We start from the raw sequence: 17,667 nt of genomic DNA, 5'->3' as shown, positions 1-17,667 counted from the left end.
AGAGAGGAAGTGCCTCATCTTTCCACGTTTTTCGTGTCCTACTTCCTTTAAAAGTGAATCACAGTTATAACACCAAAGCTTCCATAAGTTTGTTTTTGAATTAAAGTCCTGGGTTTCTGATTGATGCACATGAGTGGGAAAAACTTTAACTATATCAAATCTAACATTCATCCTGGTGACACATTGCTGATTCAAGCTTGCTCCCTCGAAACGAATTTGTTCTCTCTTGAAGAGACTTTAAACTTGATGGGCCTGAATATCCCTCTCCATGCACGGCTAAAGGCTGTCTTGAGCACAATAAAGCCACCTGGCAGCAACAAACATTGGCTACAACAGGCGTCGTCGTATTGTTGGCTTACCAACAATACCTGTTCGACTGTAACACTATTCGAACAGGGCGTTACTCCCAAGTTGGAAGGAAATTTGATGATAGGGAGAGCTGGCGCTCCCGTCTCATCAGTCCACGGGACTGGCTTGTGATCATTCCCCTCTGCTCAACTTTTTCAGTGTTTCAGTAACACAAAGAGTAGGCCAGCATGCTCTCCAATACAAGTTCCTCTAAAATCCAGCATCAAACTACATGCACATTGCACACTACACTTCATATTCAAAATTCAAAAAATAAAAATTACATCCCATCACAAAGCCACAATAACCGCCCCCACCATTAGACCCTCTGCCGGTGACGACCAAACGAGATGCCTAGAACCTCTCTCAGTTCTTCATTTCTGTAACATTCACAGCCTTTCCTCTAACTTTCGGTTATGCACGACCTCTCCTCCTCTAAACCTCACCTTCTCTTCTTAACTGAGACTCAGCTGTCTGAGGCAACTGATAGCAAACCTTTCTCTGTGCCCTCCTACTTTTTCTATACTCATTTCAAAGCCAAAGGTGGCTGTTGTTTATGTGTATGCAACGACTTATCTTGCTCTTGTATTCCTGTCAAATTTGTGCTGTTTACTTATCCCCTAATTCTACTGACTATGGAAAAGTCTTCGACTATCACACTTCTAAAATGAAACACATCCTATTAATATCTCCTTTCTCTGAAATCTCCATTCTTGGTGATTTCAGTTTTCACCACTACCTTTGGCTCTCCTCGCCTTTCACTGATCAACCTGGTGAATAAGCCTATATTTTTTTCTCTCAGTAATGACCTACTGTAGAACATCTGGTGCAGCACCCTGCCCATATCCCTGACCACCTTGGAGAGAGTTACAACATACTTGACATCCTACAACTTATCCTTCTGCTTACACTGTTAAACTTCTTTTTCCGTTTGGCACCTCCAGTCACCACCTAATCACCTTAACCTGTGGTATTGTGCCCGTAAGACCTGTGGGCCCTCCAAAGAAGCAGCGGCTGTGGAACTTTGGAGGGGCTGATTAGGAGGCCCTCAGGCAGAACTTCTTTGACATTCCCTGGAATGTTTATGGCTTTCATGGCCGAGAGCTATCTGAGTGTGCATTGCATATTACTTAGGTTATCCTCTCTTGCATAGAAGCATACATTCCATTTGCATATCCTGTGAGTAATTCAGAAAAAAAAAATGGTTTAATCACTCTTGTTCTAATGCTGTCCACAACAAGGAGAAGGCCTGCAAAAGGTACCGGAGCCAGCCAACCCTTGAATCTCAGTTATGCGTCTGCCCGGCATCATGCTAAGTCTTTTCTTCACTCTGCAAAGAATGTCATTCGTACTTAATGCTCTGAACTCTCCAACTCAGATTCTTCCCGCTCCTTGTAGCATCTTGTCAAAAACCTTTCTAACAACTTTACCTCATAATCCTTCCCTCCTCTTTTCCACTTTGATGGCTCTGTAGTCATTTCTCCTACTAATAAAGCAGAACTCTTCCTCAGACTCTCCATTTTCACCTTAGATGATTCCGGTGATGATTCCCCATCATTGCCCCTCTCTGACTTCTTAATGGCTGATACATTTGTGCATTTCCTTCTTGCTGGAAGTTTGCTCTCATTCAGCCTGTTCCAAGGAAGGTTGACCATTCCCAACCCTCTTAACTATAGCCCACCTGATTTAACATCCTGTGTTTCAAAAGTTTTTGAATCTGTTCTTAACAAAAAAATATTAAAACACCTTTCCCATCGTAGCCATCTTTCCTATAGTCAGTATGGGTTCCGCCAGAGACACTTCACTGGCGATCTTCTCACCCATCTTTCAGACTCCTGGTCATCCTCCTTTCGGGACACTGGCGTACGCTTCGCCAATGCACTTGACATCTCAAAGGCTTTCTACCGAGCCGAGCATAAATCTTTAATTCCCAAACTGCTCTCTTACGGTTTCTATCTTTCCATCTGTGCCTTCATCTCTAGCTTCCTTGCTGGCCGTACTGTAGCCACTGTTGTAGGCGTACACTGTTCTTCTCCTACAGCTATCAATAGTGGTGATCCTCAGGGTTGTGTCCTATCACCAGCTCTCTTCCTCCTATTCATCAATGACCTTAAGCTGTACATCTAACCCTATCCACTCATACGCTGATGACTCCACCTTCCTCTTTTCCACTTGCTGCCCGCAGGTCCATCTCAGCAATTACTTCAACAAATAAGGGATGAAGCTATAACACACCTAATGTCTGACTTGGCTCATCTTTCTGGCTGGGGTACAAGTAATCTTCTTGGTTTTAATGCATCAAAAACTCATTTCTTACATCTTTCAACCTAACAATCTTCCTCAGGAGTATCCTAAAATTTTTGACAGTATCCAACTCATTCCAGCATCATCTTTAAACATACTTGGGGATTTATCTTGGAAAGGTCATACTACCACTCTTGTAAAACTTGCTTCCAAGAGACTAGGTGTGCTAAGCCGACTCCATGCACTCTTTACCCCTGAACAGTTATTAACTGTATACGCGAGTCTTATTCGCCCCTTGGTAGAGTACAGCTGTCATGTGTTGGAAGGCTCTCCACATATAGCTCTTCTCAACAATTGGAGACAAAGGTTTTTCTTCTCATTAACTCTCCTCCTCTTTCTGGTTCCCTTCAACCTCTGTCTCTTTACCGCATTGTTGCATCTTTATCTCATCACTATTCCTACTTCAATGGTCACTGCTTCTGTGAACTGTCTGTTTGCATCCTTCCACCACTAGGGCGGAAGCGTAGCACTCGCCTAGCAACAAACTCTCATCCCTTCTCTGTCAAACTCTCTAATGCAAGAGTTACCCGTTATTCCCAGTCCTTCATGAATGCAACAGGTCAAGTCTGAAACTATCTCCCTCTCTGTGTGTTTCCTACTGCCTATTATCTCCAGTCTTTCAAACGCAGTGTGTCCAGGTATCTCGAAATTAACAGATCTTGAATTTGACTTTCTTTTATTTTATCTTTATTTTTTGTAGGGAGGAACAGCTTGCGGGCTCCTTGCAGTAGGTGACTTCTTCCTTGCATAAAAAACACTTCTTGTCTTTATATATATATATATATATATATATATATATATATATATATATATATATATATATATATATATATATATATTCTTACTTCCTTCAGACAAATTTAGTTTGTGTAGGTGGGAATATTCCACTTGACGGGGAATTTTTTTAAAACTGAAGTGGTTAACTGTATCACAGAATCTTTCATTAACCCTTTCACCATGGTTGCGATTAGCTAAGCTAAACAAAGCCGTCTAGTTACTCTACTAGAAATATCAGCGCATTTTCTTAATCTGAGAATATTATTACCCAAAGATGCTAAGCAGTTTACATGTAAAATAAGTTTAGGCCTATACAACAGTTCTCGAATATCACAGATCGTTTTGCTTTTCGTGTTTTATAACTTGAGTATCCACACTACTTTGACTGTGAGGTGTTTGATACGCGTTAAGAGAAATGAATACACAAGCAATTTTAAACACAACTGAGCCTTAGAAGGTTTTATGGAGAATACGGCTCTAGGGATCGTTCATGATGCAGCTGAACGAGGAAGATTTTCAGCTGTGTCATCATCCCTGCCACCAGTCCCGCTTCATGCACTGTGGAAAACTTAGGGATGTATCGGATGTCAGAATTTAAACATCCGCGGATGCGGATGTGAATGCGGTTATCATGTTTCTGTATCTTGCGGATGCGGATGCGGATGTCTGTTTCAAGAAACTGCGGATGCGGATGCTAATGCGGATGTGAAACTATGACATCCTCGTGGATGCGGATGCGGATATTTTCAGGATAAACTGTTGCATAATCATTTAACTAAAGCTCGGCCCTTGGAGACAACTGCCTATCCCTTATCCCGGCCTTGGGAGCTGATTTTTTCCTCCTCTTAAAATATTCATAATGAACTCAGCTGCTGTAAAAAATACAATGTTTTCAGACAGTGGTACTTTCAGCACCTTTCTTTAACTTACTGTGACACTTCCCTAGCCATAGTCTTCATAACACACACACACGCACACAGCCATACACACCAATATAAAAGCATTTTGATTCCCATTAACCCTGTTAGACACTACAAAGTACCAAGGTAAGCGTATTACCCATACGGCTTTTATCGACTTGGTGGAGTTAGTCACAGCACTTTGGTCTTGTGCAGACCAAAGCACTATAGAATAACTACAAAATCATTGTCCTTATGACCACCTACCATGGTAAACAGTAAACACAGCAAGCAAGTCGTATCACGCAAAAACACTAATGTTTTTGTTTATAACGAAGGCTTTGTATTTAGTATATCCACCACATCCGCTTTGTGTCTCGTTCAAATGCGGATGCGGATGCGGATGCAGATGTTTATTGAAATGCCAATGCGGATGCGGATGCGGATGTATATTTTTACATAAGTGCGGATGCGGATGTCGAAATGGATGCGGATGTTCCGCGGATGCGGATGCGGATATCCGATACATCCCTAGGAAAAATACCCTCATATTTCACAACTATAAACCATTTCGCCATCGTGTGCTACATTTATTTCCTCATCTCAAGATTATCCCGTTTACTTGAACAATCTTAGACTCTAAATGGAAGGGCATTCAGTGGAGCGCATCTCTCCGACAAGGGCAACGTAATTTCCAAACCACTCTTCATAATGGGTAAGGTTTTCTCGTCAGTGATTAGAGTTTCTCAAAAAGTGTTTTCCGGATCCAGAATCTGTAATACTATCAGGATCGGTCCCAAAAGTTAATCGACTGTTTCCTGGAACATGGGCTGTCTACCATCCAAATATGGTCCAGGTCTCTCTCTTTGTTTTAGAAAAATCCTGGTTCCTAACAGACAAATAAACAGAGATGAAAACATACTCTTCTTGTCGGAGAGAATGAGTCACTCTCAGCTAAATAAAATACAAAGCCGTTCACTGGTGTAGGGTAACAGGGTTGTTCCGACCACGAGAAGCTTAATTTAGCCCTAACCTACCACCACATAATCTAACAAACTAATCTAGCATACTCTAATCCAGACTTTCCTGGAAAAGAAAACGCGCATACGACCAGCGAGGCAAGTTGCTGTGTGTGTGTGTGTGTGTGTGTGTGTGTGTGTGTGTGTGTGTTGGTTGTGGTGGTGGTGGGAGGGTAGGGGTGTGATTTCCATCCATGTCACCATCCCTATCATCAATGAACAAAGGCCCTTCCACACCGTCGCAATCACGTGCATACCTTAGCTTGTCTGTTCTCTCTCAAACCAGCTATTACCCAGACCTGATCCCCAACCAAGGCCGCGATACCTGATGCCTTCTCACTCCTTATTGTGTGTGCTTTGCTTCATATCTGTCATTTTGTTTATTGCCTCTTTTCACTGGCACAGCTGCCTCTCTCATCTCTCCTGTATTTCTTTATTCACTGCATTGTGGTACTGAAGAGGGATGCCTTCTGGTGATGGTTATACAGTATTACCTGGTTATATAGTAATACCACAGTTCCCTCCCTATCCTTCAGAAAGGCAGATGATGACTGGAGGCGAAGAGCACCTTCAGCCTGTAGTCCACTGGGTTCACGTTCAGATGAACCTGAAGTTGTAACTACGGTACTACTACTACTACTACTACTACGACTATTACTACTTTTTTAACTACTACTGCTACTACTACTACTACTACTACTAGTACTACACTTTCAGGTTCATTCTCATATACTTCTTATTTTACTTCATGATAAGAAACTAGCTATACATTAAAGGTTGGTTTCATTCGCTGCCATTAACTAATCCAATTTTATTTTGTGTTTGTGCCTCACTTCTCTATTCATGGCCGTTTCCATCATTACAGCAACTTTCATTTTTTATCTGCGTAGCAAGAACAGGTACTGTAAATGAGAACAATAGGAGCTTATGTTGTTGCTGTTGGGAAAACTAAAACCTTTACCTTCCTCAGGGCATACTCTCCTGGCACCTCCCCACACCCGCCCACAATTCCAATTAATATCACCAACTTCTTTGCCCGCGGCGCCTTTTTCTTTTCCTACTTACACTTAACTCTCGGAGAATTTTTTGAAAGAAACCTTCACTGCACCCAAACCACTAATTCTACAACATCTACTTTCACAGGGTATGCTTCCCTGTTTCAGACCCACCGTCCATCAACTTTCTAGCTCATCCCAAGAATTTCTTTGGTCACCATGCTCATTTTATTTACCTTCACCCCCTTTGATGGTTTTATGGCGCAGAGCAGTTTGCACAGTCAACGAAAGTACTTGTTCTATGTTACACTGAGTTTATTCTTATTATTTCATATCAATTTCGGGTTGAGAATTTTGTGGGCGGGGGACGTTATCCTCTTTGCTCTTCTTATATTGTTTTTGGAAATGACCTTTATCCATGACAGGAAGCCAAGCGGGCTTCTTTTATGTATACTCTGTTCATTTTAACCAGGCGAAACATTACCATTTCCCCTTAATTTCGGAACAGTAACAACAAATTAACACTAGAACAGGAGTTCCCAAGTGCGACCGGGGGGGGGGGGGGGAATTCCCCTCTGGGGAGAATGTTAATCATCCAACAAGGGGAATAAACAGGTATGACTAAAATGGCCAAAGTAGTCCTTTTGGTGTGCTCTTGGTCATTGATTTGGTAATTTGTATGGGTAAATGGTTTTTGGCTGTTACTGCATGCCTTTATGAATAAGGTAAAGTTTTCTGACTTCCAATATTTATCTTCCTACAAAAAAACACACAACCTCTAAAGTATTCCAATATTATTGAACCTCAGTAATATCTTTAGTTATTGCCCTAACGTGCAAAAGGGTACCATAAAACTGGAGGCATTTAATTCTAGAATCTAATTATATGAAATAACTCCCAAAGGGGAGAGGAAATTCCCCCTGTGGTATCGGGGGAATGGGGGGCGAATCATCAAAGATTTTACGGCTAAAGTGGGGAAAGACTAGGAAAGTTCGGGAGCCTCTGCACTAGATAAAAATCTCGAGGTTGCCACGAAAGGGATGTAAATCCACAGTATTGTCTCATTCTGCCAATAAGCTACGGAAAATTATCTGTCATTGTTAAAAAGAATGAATCAGGGTTACATTGCAATGAAGATGCAGTGTGGCGCTTTACGAGAATAATGCAGTGATTTACCGCTGCGTGACGGTTTCACTGAAGCCTGCCCGTCACACAGGATGTGATGGCGGTGCTTTCTGTTGTCGAGAGGGTCCTTCCACAAACATGTCATCACCACTGCTCCTGGGTTGGAATGGATGCCTCTTGAAAATATTAGTTATCGGAACAGTCTTTGGCTCGTGCTAGTTTTTTTTTTTTCTTTTTTTTTTTATGTGAGGAAGAAGGAACCATAGGCCGCGAGCCCACAAAATTGTTCCTTCCAAGAGAAAAACAAAATACAAGAAGGAGCCAAATTCAAGATCCGATCATTTCGAGATGCCTGGACACACTGCGTTTGAAAGACTGGAGATCATAGGAAGCTGGAAATACAGATAGAGGGAGACAGTTCCAGAGTTAACCTGCTGCATAAATGAAGGACTGGGAGTAACGGTTAACTCTTGCATTAAAGAGCTGGACAGAAAAGGGATGAGAGTTTGCTGATACACGGGTGCTATACGCCCGTCGTAGAGGTGGAGGAATGCATGCAGACAGTTCAGAGGAGCAGTGACCACTGAAATAGCGATAGAAAAGAGATAAAGATGCAACAGTGCAGCAAAGAGACATAGGTTGAAAGGAGTCAGTAACAGGAGGAGAGTTAATGAGACGAAAAGCCTTTGACTCCACCCTCTTGAGAAGAACTGTTTGTGGGGAGCCTCCCCACACATGAAAGTTGTACTCCACACAGGGGTGGATAAAACCCCTGTATAGGGGTTGTGCAGGGATAAAGAAGGAACGGAGTCGGCCTAGCACACCTAACCTCTTGGAAGCAGATTTTACAAGAGATGTAATATGATCTTTCCAAGAAAAGTCCCGAGTAAATGAAACCCCAAGTATGTTCAAGGATGATGCAGGATTAAGCTGAATATTATTAAACATTAGTGGGTACTCCTATGGAAGATTTTGTCATGTTGATAGGTGTAAACACTGAGACTTTGATGCATTAAAAACAACAAGATTATTTTTACCCTAGTCAGAGATACGAGCCAAGTCAGACCGGTGTACCATAGCCTCATCCCTTGTTTGTTGAAGTAACTGCTGAGATGGACGTTGCGGGAACCGAATGGAAAGGTGAAGGGTGGAGTCATCAGCGTACCAGGTATGAGTGGATAGGGTTAGATGTACAGCTAAGAAGGTCATTGATAAATAAAAGGAAGAGAGCTGGTGATAGGAGAGAGCCCTGAGGAACACAACTGTTAATAGATCTAGGAGAAGAACGATGGCCGTCTACAACAGCGGCTACAGAACGACCAGAAAGGAAGCTATAGATGAAGGCACAGATAGAAGGATAGAAACTGAAAGAGGGCAGTTTGGAAGTTAAAGATTTAAGCCAACACTCGATCGAAAGCCTTTGAGATGTCAAGTGCAATGGCAAAGCTTTCGCCAAAGTCCCGAAAGGAGGATGACCAGGAGTCTGAAAGGTAGGTGAGAGGATTGCCGGTGGAGCTTCCCTGACGGAACCCATACTGATGATCAGAAAGAAGGTCGTGATAGGAAAGATGCCTTAAAATTTTTCTATTAAGAATTGACTCGAAAACTTTTGAGACACAGGATGTTATAGAAATTGGACGATAGTTAGAGCATTGGGAATGGTCACCCTTCTTTGGGACTGGCTGAATGAGAGCAAACTTCCAGCAAGAAGGAAAGGTACAAGTTGATAGACAAAAGCGAAGGAGTTTGCCTAGGCAGGGTGTAAGCACAGAAGCACAGTTCTTGAGAACAACAGGAGGGACTCCATCAGACTCATATGCCTTATTAGTATTGAGGCCTGTGACGGCAGAAAATACGTCAGCTAAAGAAATTTTAATGTCACCCATGAGGAAGTCAGAAAGGGGAAGTGATGGAGGAACAGCTCCGGAATTGTCTAAGGTGGAATTGGAGGAGAAAGTCTGAGCAAAGAGATCTGCTTTATCAGTAGAAGAAATAGCTACAGAGCCATCAGAGTAGAAAAGAGGAGGGAAGGATGATGAGGTAAAGTTGTTAGAAAGGTTTTTGGCAAGGTGCCAGAAGGAGCGGGGAGAATTCGAGTTGGAGAGTTGAGAGCATTTAGTACGGATGATATTATTTTTTGCAGAGCGAAGAACAGACTTAGCACGATTCCGGTCAGAAACTTTGCTGAGTCATACTCGTATTCTTAGACAGGAGCAGCCTAGTACTGGTCAGCCTACTGCAGATATCCTTGTGTGTGTGTGTGTGTGTGTGTGTGTGTGTGTGTGTGTGTGTGTGAATGGCCCCACTGCAGTTAGGCCTATTCTCTTCTCTTGCTTTTATTTTTCCTTTTATTTTAGAACAGTTCTGACGCAATATGGTGCTGTGAAATAAAGACTCTGCCCATTTTAACTTGGTTACAATTGCCATCTCTCCATCTTGAATGTTAAGCTGTAGATTAACATTCAAAAAGACTAACACTCGACTTTGATGCTTATCACGAAGAAATGCTAAGGATAGGATGCACAGCCGTTATATTGTCCTATTCGGCCCCTGGACTGCGAGACATACGGTGAAAAGGGGCGAAAATCTACTCCAAGTGAAGGTAAGAAACCCTATAGTCACCGAAAGAAATATACCCATGTTAAAATCCAGTCTTGTAGTTTCATGGTACTAAGGAATCAACATACATTATACTTTGTTTTCATCTCATGGAGCTTATACAGGTTGAATATTGTGTCGTGGTGACAATGATTCTTCGTTGTCAGGTTCAAATACGTCTCCTTGCTTACCGGCCAAATTGACCCTCCAATCTGAGTACACCTGGCCGTCAGATGAACTGAAAGAGGTTAGGGATGTTTGTCAGGTTGGAGTAAAAGCTCTATAATCAGGGTAACGTCCACTGTCGGGTATAATTGTGCGAATATTTATTCATATATGGATAAGCATATAGTACTAGACTCGAAAGGGGAAAAAAAAAAAAAAAGACCTTCACGTGTTGACACCGATATGACCTGGCAAATGTCCCTCAATCTCTCCCTATCCCTCGAGAGAAGGGTGGGATCGAAAAAGGAGGGAATCTTAAGGTCAGCAACCCACCGGGTTTACGCTTATTTGAGCCTGGGGTTGCAACTACTACTACTACTACTACTGCTGCTGTTGCTGGTGGTGCTGGTGCTGCTGGTGGTGCTGGTGCTGCTACTACTACCACTACTGGACAAGGTTGTCCTGGGATATGGGGAGGCATACTGGCCCATCAGCTGATAAGTCCTGTGTACTGTAGGTTCGTAGGGTAGCTACGACACTCATATTCCCACTCTTCCTATTAAAGGCTACAAAAGACCTGAATTCTAACTTCGATGGTTGCATGTTTTATTCTGGGGAAATGTGTGATTGTTTTCCATGTAAATCAGAGATGGTTTTTCTGAAGCCATATTTTAACTTGCTGTTTGTAAATAATATGATTACAACAAATTTTTTTTTCCCACTCAGTCTTGCTTGTAAAGTAGTAAGAGCAGCTGCGTAACAATAGACTAGTGAAATGATCACATCAACAACCAGCGAAGCAGCAGTAATAATAATAATAATAATAATAATCTATTTATCTATCTATTGCCAGACGCCTCAATCCCGTTTGGGGTGGCCACAAACAAATCGCCTCCAAGTCGGCCCTGTCCCCCGCCATTTCACTGCCCTGCTCCCAACTCACACCCCCCTCTCTCATATACCTCTCCACCCCATCCCTCCATCTCATCCTCGGCCTCCCCCTCCCTCTTCCCCCCTCCACCTCACTCACATACACTCTCTTCGTCAGTCTTTCACCCTCCGTCCTCTCCACATGGCCAAACCACCTCAGTGTGTTCCTCATAACGCTTCCTATCACATCCACATCCACACCACTACGCTCCTTTATATCCTCATTCGTCAGCCTGTCTCTCCATGTGACTCCACAGGCTCCTCTTAAATAACTCATTTCCACTGCTCTCACTCTTGACTTGTGTCCTTCCAACAACGTCCAAGCTTCACTTCTATACGTTAGAGTTGGTATCACAATACTGTCATGTAGTAACTTTTTCACTTCCATGCTCACTTCCCTGTTTCTTATCACTGCTTTCAATAATAATAATAATAAAATGCAGGCAATAATACCAATCCATATTATAGTCGAATAATTATGAAACTCTTACAGAGACTTCTGAAAAAAGTTTGTAAGATTCCTAAGCTAGCATTAATGGGTTTGCAATGTCATCTTTTATCTGTTTATTTACGGTAATGGAATGGGTTACTTTAGTTCGCAACTGTACGCGAAGGGAAAAAGTTCACCTGCTATTCCACTGAGTGTAGTAGGGACATACTGCATATCCTCACTTTGCTCACCTATGCATCATATGACGGGAATCATGTATTGGTTGATAACATAGAAAGTCACTCTCAGCTTAGGTATATTACCCAGCAAAGGTGAGTGACAAGCACAAGAGGTGAAATATTAAGCGGTCTTTTCTCCCGAGTGGTAGGTGGTGGCGATCATCATCCACTCACTTGATGTAGTGCTGCCAACTTCTTCCTTAGCCTTTATCATTCTTTTTCTGTCCCTTCCCTCCTCTCTTCCTATTTCTCCCGTTTTTCCTGTCACTTCCTATTGCTTGTCTTTACGGGTGGTTTTACATTGAGTGACAAGCCAAATGGTTTCCTGTAAGCCAAGAAACCATTTACAGCGGTGGGTGGTAACCATATAACCAAACCATACGAGCTCCCTACGTGTCAACAAATGGGTTGGTGGGGGATTAGTGTCCCTCCCCATAAAACAAATAACTCAGAGTCAAATGGCCATCCCTTACGGGATCATGGCGTCTGGCAATAGACTTTTGTCCCTGACTGTGCAAGAAGCAGCGTAATAGCTGATACTTTTTCAAAACTATCTTTGAGTGGCATATTATCAATTTGTCTATCTATCTACCTATATATCTATCTATCTATATACTCGTGTATATATAAAGTACATATATATATATATATATATATATATATATACAGTAGGCTCACCCAGTGCGCAAGAGATTGGGCGGTCCACGACCTCGTGCGCTGGGAATTCGCGTACTGGGAATACATAATCTTATGGGAATAATTACATATGGGCGGTACCCCCTCATACCTGGACATTTTTTGGCCCTTAGAGACATAGTAAAGGTCATATTTTTCAGACATTGTACTAAAGCTATAGCTACAATAACAAAAATATGGACAGTCACCTTAACATCAGTATGCAACAGGCCTGATGACCTAAAATAACAGGGGTTCCGAGGCGCGGCAACACAGCACCGCACTCCCCACTGCACTTCCCACCACACCAACATTTCCCTCCACAGACTCCTTTTGAACACCTTCCCCAGGAGCATCAAAGTCACTCACTTCGGCCATAAACCCTTCAAAGTCCAATGCTGACACTTCTGACATTGCTTCCTCTTCATCCTCAACAGGAAGAGGAGCAGACGACACGTGACGCGCTGTGTGAGGGGTGGTCTCACACTAATAGAAAATGGCATTTTTTAGCCACTCCTTGCCTCTGCCTCGCGTTCTGTGCGGTTAACTCGCGCATTCAAGGGTTTTTTGTTGTGATTTTTGGTCACTTGCTCATATATATATATATATATATATATATACATACTGTATATATATATATATATATATATATATATATATATATATATATATATATATATATATATATATATATATATATATATATATATATATATATATATATATATATATATAGATATAGATCTAGATATAGATATATAGATATATATATATATATATATATATATATATATATATATATATATTGTATATATATATATATATATATATATATATATATATATATATATATATATATATATATATATATATATATATATATATATATATATATATATATATATATATATATTAAGAGACGAAGATGGGAAATGGTAGCTTTTGACCATTATATATATATATATATATATATATATATATATATATATATATATATATATATATATATATATAATGGTCAAAAGCTACCATTTCTCCATCTTCGTCTCTTAACAGTTAGAATAGATTTACATTAGAGTATGATGCTATAGTCGCGGTGTACGACTCTGAGGTTGTCATTATCGTACCCTGGCAACCTACCATTCAAAAGTGTGTCCGATTTCTTGTCTTACACGAATCATATTATTATGAACGAATATATTATACACGAATATTATTATACACGAACATATTATACACGAATCACATGCGTCCCATTTTCTCCACGAAATCAGACGCACTTTTGAATGGTAGGTTGCCAGAATACAATAATGACAACCTCAAAGTCGTGCGTCGCGACTATAGTCATCATAAACTGCTAGGAAAGTACGTAGCTTGCACGCTGAGTCGTAGTATTGGATTTTATAACACTGAGCTACAAGAAGAAAGCTGCAAAAGGACGAAATCTGGACCAAGTTAAAGTAAAATCAGCATTGGTAATGTTATTGGGTTACTTTTTATATCAAAGTTAGAGTAAAAACAGTATAGGCAATGTTATTATTTTTTATACTTGTCTCATTTTTTGGATCTTTATTTTTGGTCACAGATGGTAAGTAAACAATGTGACGCATCGTAATAAAATCTACATTAGTCGTGCAATATTTTTAACTGCGTCAGGATAACTTAAAAATGCACATGAACACCAAAATTCTTTCACTAAGATGTAGTCATCCTTCTTCTTCTTCTTCCTCTTCTTCTTCTTCTCCTCCTCCTCCTCCTCCTCCTCCTCCTTCTCCTTCTCCTCCTCCTCCTCTTCTTCCAAAGCTATTACTACTGACTTAAAGCGAATATTTAATCCTTTCATAAGTGTAATTATTATTATTATTATTATTATTATTACTATTATTATAATTACTACTACTACTACTACTTCTACTACTACTACTACTACTACTGTCTCCAGACTAGCCTAATCGTCTAAGGTTGAAGGAATAAATGAAGTTTGCATCTAAAGCACGAAAATTCTGTCACAAGGTGAAGTAAATCGCTGTTGGTGGGAAAAATAAAATGCATTATACCAGAGGCCCTCCCAAAGGGGAAATTACACCAGCCGCGTGCCGTTACATATCTAACGCGGCTCGAAATATGACCTTGACCTTGCTGCATTTTCACCAATTCGAACCCTCTTATGAGATTTTCATCCCTACTACACACATGTAAAATTTTGTGATGATATCTTGAGCGGTCGCGAAATTATCGTGCTAGGAGACACACACAGAAACTGAAAACAATGTTCGTAGGAGATTTTCATCTCTACTACACACCAGCAAAATGTTGTGATGACATTCTGAGCGGTTGCGAAGTAATCTTGGTAACGGACGCACAGACCTTGACCTAATTAATCAATTTCGTAATCGTGATTTTTTTTTTTTCCGTATCATTCACCTGTAAAATTTTGTGATAATATCTTAGGCGATTGCAAAGTTATCGTGGTTCCAGACATACACACAGACAGACACAGACAAACTGAAAGCAATACCATCTTCGCTATCGCGGCTGGTAAAGGTGGAAAGGGTTAAGCAGAACATTGTATTTTCATTCTACCTACGTAATTGCCGGGGAAGCCCCAGATAAAAACTTGCTTACCTCTCAAGCCCAAGGGCCTATATTCTGTATTTCCTTTTATTTTTAGACGACTTTCCGTGGATCAGGAGAGACTTTTCAAATTGGAGGGGTGCGATATAGCATTTCATTGATCCCTGCACTGCACATGGGTCAAGGAGTCTCCATAGATAAAACAGTCCGGTGGCAACAAAAATAAATCAACCGAACACGTCATTCGGTTCAAAACTTTGGAAAACACTACAAAAATGGTTAAGCAGCGTTTGCAGAAGCAGAGATGCCCAACTGTTTCAGGTTATATCCACCTCCACCCACCCATCCACCGAACTACACACACACACACACACACACACACACACACACACACACACATTTGATTGATATTAACATCACAGCAAAACACTGTGGGTATACCTGGGCTGCTGCAGCAGCATAATGTTATGATTAAAACACTGTGGGTATACCTGGACTGCTGCAGCAGCATAATGTTAGAATTATACATGAATACTTAAATCGCGTTTAATGTTTTTATGAGAATATAGTGGCAAAATTTTCTATTAAAAATGCTTATAATTCTTCTGTTTTAATATCACTGTTATACAAAAACAGTTCACACGCACACATGCTGCGAGCACAGTACCTGCACTTCCACCGTGTCTGACAGGAAGAGACTGACTGGAGGGTGACGGACTCAGGGTTGCCAAGTCGGTGGTTACTGAAGGCATTCAGTCCTGCATGGTAAGTCGCCCTCCAAACGCCAGATCCTCTAGGGCAGTGGTTCCCAACCTTTTTCATTACATTACCCGTTTACTGACTTCTTCAAGTTTGTGTTACCCACATCATCAAGTGTAAGTACAGTAGTATATATTTATGATAAAATAAATAAATAAGGGTTATCAAACAATATACTGAAGGCTTGATGTTTTATTTGTTTATATAATCTCAGTTTTTACATGTATGTATGAGTAAATACTTTAACTTTTCAATTAACTGAATTCCAAATAAAAACTAAAAATATATATGACCATACAGGTACTCTCATTACTTACATACCTTCAGGAAAAAAAATATAACTTATTGAATACTCCAAAGATAGTAATTATTATCCCATTTAACAATCACAGTGAATAATGAAAATACTGAGACTAGCAAACTAATACTCCTTTATGAAAAATGCTTGAAACACTACTTACATTGTAAAATAAAAGCACACATTCATATACTAAATTTTTATTTATTATTATTTATTCTCAGCCTTCCATTACCCACTCAAAATATCCAAATTACCCACTTGTGGGTAATTACCCATAGGTTGGGAACCACTGCTCTAGGGAGAATTGAAACCCCAACAACCACTTTTTTTTTTTTTTGTCTTGTCTTATTGTCGTCTAGTTAAACTGCTGTTATTCTCTTTGTTTTTCTCATATTCGCACTTCCTACCAGCTTCCAACTTAGATGTTAAATACCTACAGCCACCGTATTATACATGCCGCTTCATGCATGCAAAAAAAAAAAAAAGTTATCATGAAGTCCTAAGTATATTTATAATTTACGTGCATCAGATCTTACATTGCTGTGTATGCTACATATCTGTTATGCTATAATTATCGTTGATACAACTTAGAGTAGGATATATATATATATATATATATATATATATATATATATATATATATATATATATATATATATATATGACAGCTTGATATATTTATTGTTGCAGACTTTCTGATATAGATTTAAGGAGACACAAAGGAATATGCGGAGGAAGCACACACACACACTGGCAGCTGTACCATTTTTTTTTTTTTTCCCGTTAGTCTCATATCACTTTCTCTCAAACCCTCCCCCTCCTCCTGCCACTGTTTTCTTCCCTCTCGTCAACATTCGCTCTGTTCTCTGTCAAAAAGGCGTTTAAGTCCCAAACCCGTCCCAAGGGATTATCGAACCAACTTGATGCGTTGTTCTTTGACTATGGTGGGAAATACCATGGCAAAACCCTACAATATTTCGCGCAGTTCAGTTCAAATGTCGCCTCACTAGGCTCTGAAAGCGAATGGTTGGCAACCCTGAAGGACCATCTGTGGAAGAGTGGAGTATACGTGGTGTGGCTGCTCCCCCACCACTTTCACTTTTCTTGTCTCGGCCGCAAAGTGACCTCAGCTTTAACTCCCAATAGTCCACTGTATTTAGGATTTGAAGTCGAAATCTGGATGTCAAGGCTGACTTTTTGCACAGTGACCCGGATGACCTGGTAGATATCCCACAAAAAAGTTCCGAAGATTCCTTTTTTTTTTTTTTTTTCCATAATTCAAGGTGGCCACCACACCAGTGCCCCAAATTAGCTAAATCATGGAATCGGCATAGCTCGTAAGCCATTGCACTTAGGATATTGCTTTTGATGCCTAATCCCATGTTTTCTGACCCAGAGAATCCAGTGAAGGCATAATTAATTACTTCCTGTCATTTCTTATTAATAAAAGTCCAGTATGACATACTGCCTAACAATGGAAATCTTTAAAGAGTAATATCGTAATAGCCGATCAAATTAAAATGTGCTGT

The 17,667-nt window shown here is 40.5% G+C and overlaps 1 protein-coding gene across 1 annotated transcript in view; it reads right to left on the bottom strand.

The window, feature by feature from the left end:
* Nucleotides 1–15,808, bottom strand: part of LOC145406512 (organic cation transporter protein-like) — a 169,247-nt gene extending 153,439 nt beyond the window's left edge. The window contains exon 1 of the mRNA XM_080277640.1: nucleotides 15,746–15,808. The gene's annotated coding sequence lies outside the window, so the exon portion shown is untranslated. The remainder of the gene's footprint in view (nucleotides 1–15,745) is intronic.
* Nucleotides 15,809–17,667: the final 1,859 nt, after the last annotated feature.

Source organism: Coenobita brevimanus, chromosome 8 (assembly GCF_032717465.1).
Source record: "Coenobita brevimanus isolate Jiangsu-jjx chromosome 8, ASM3271746v2, whole genome shotgun sequence".
NCBI classification, from domain to species: domain Eukaryota; kingdom Metazoa; phylum Arthropoda; class Malacostraca; order Decapoda; family Coenobitidae; genus Coenobita; species Coenobita brevimanus.
The sequence above is the reverse complement of the archived record's forward strand: the minus strand, read 5'-3'. Positions and strand labels throughout refer to the sequence as shown.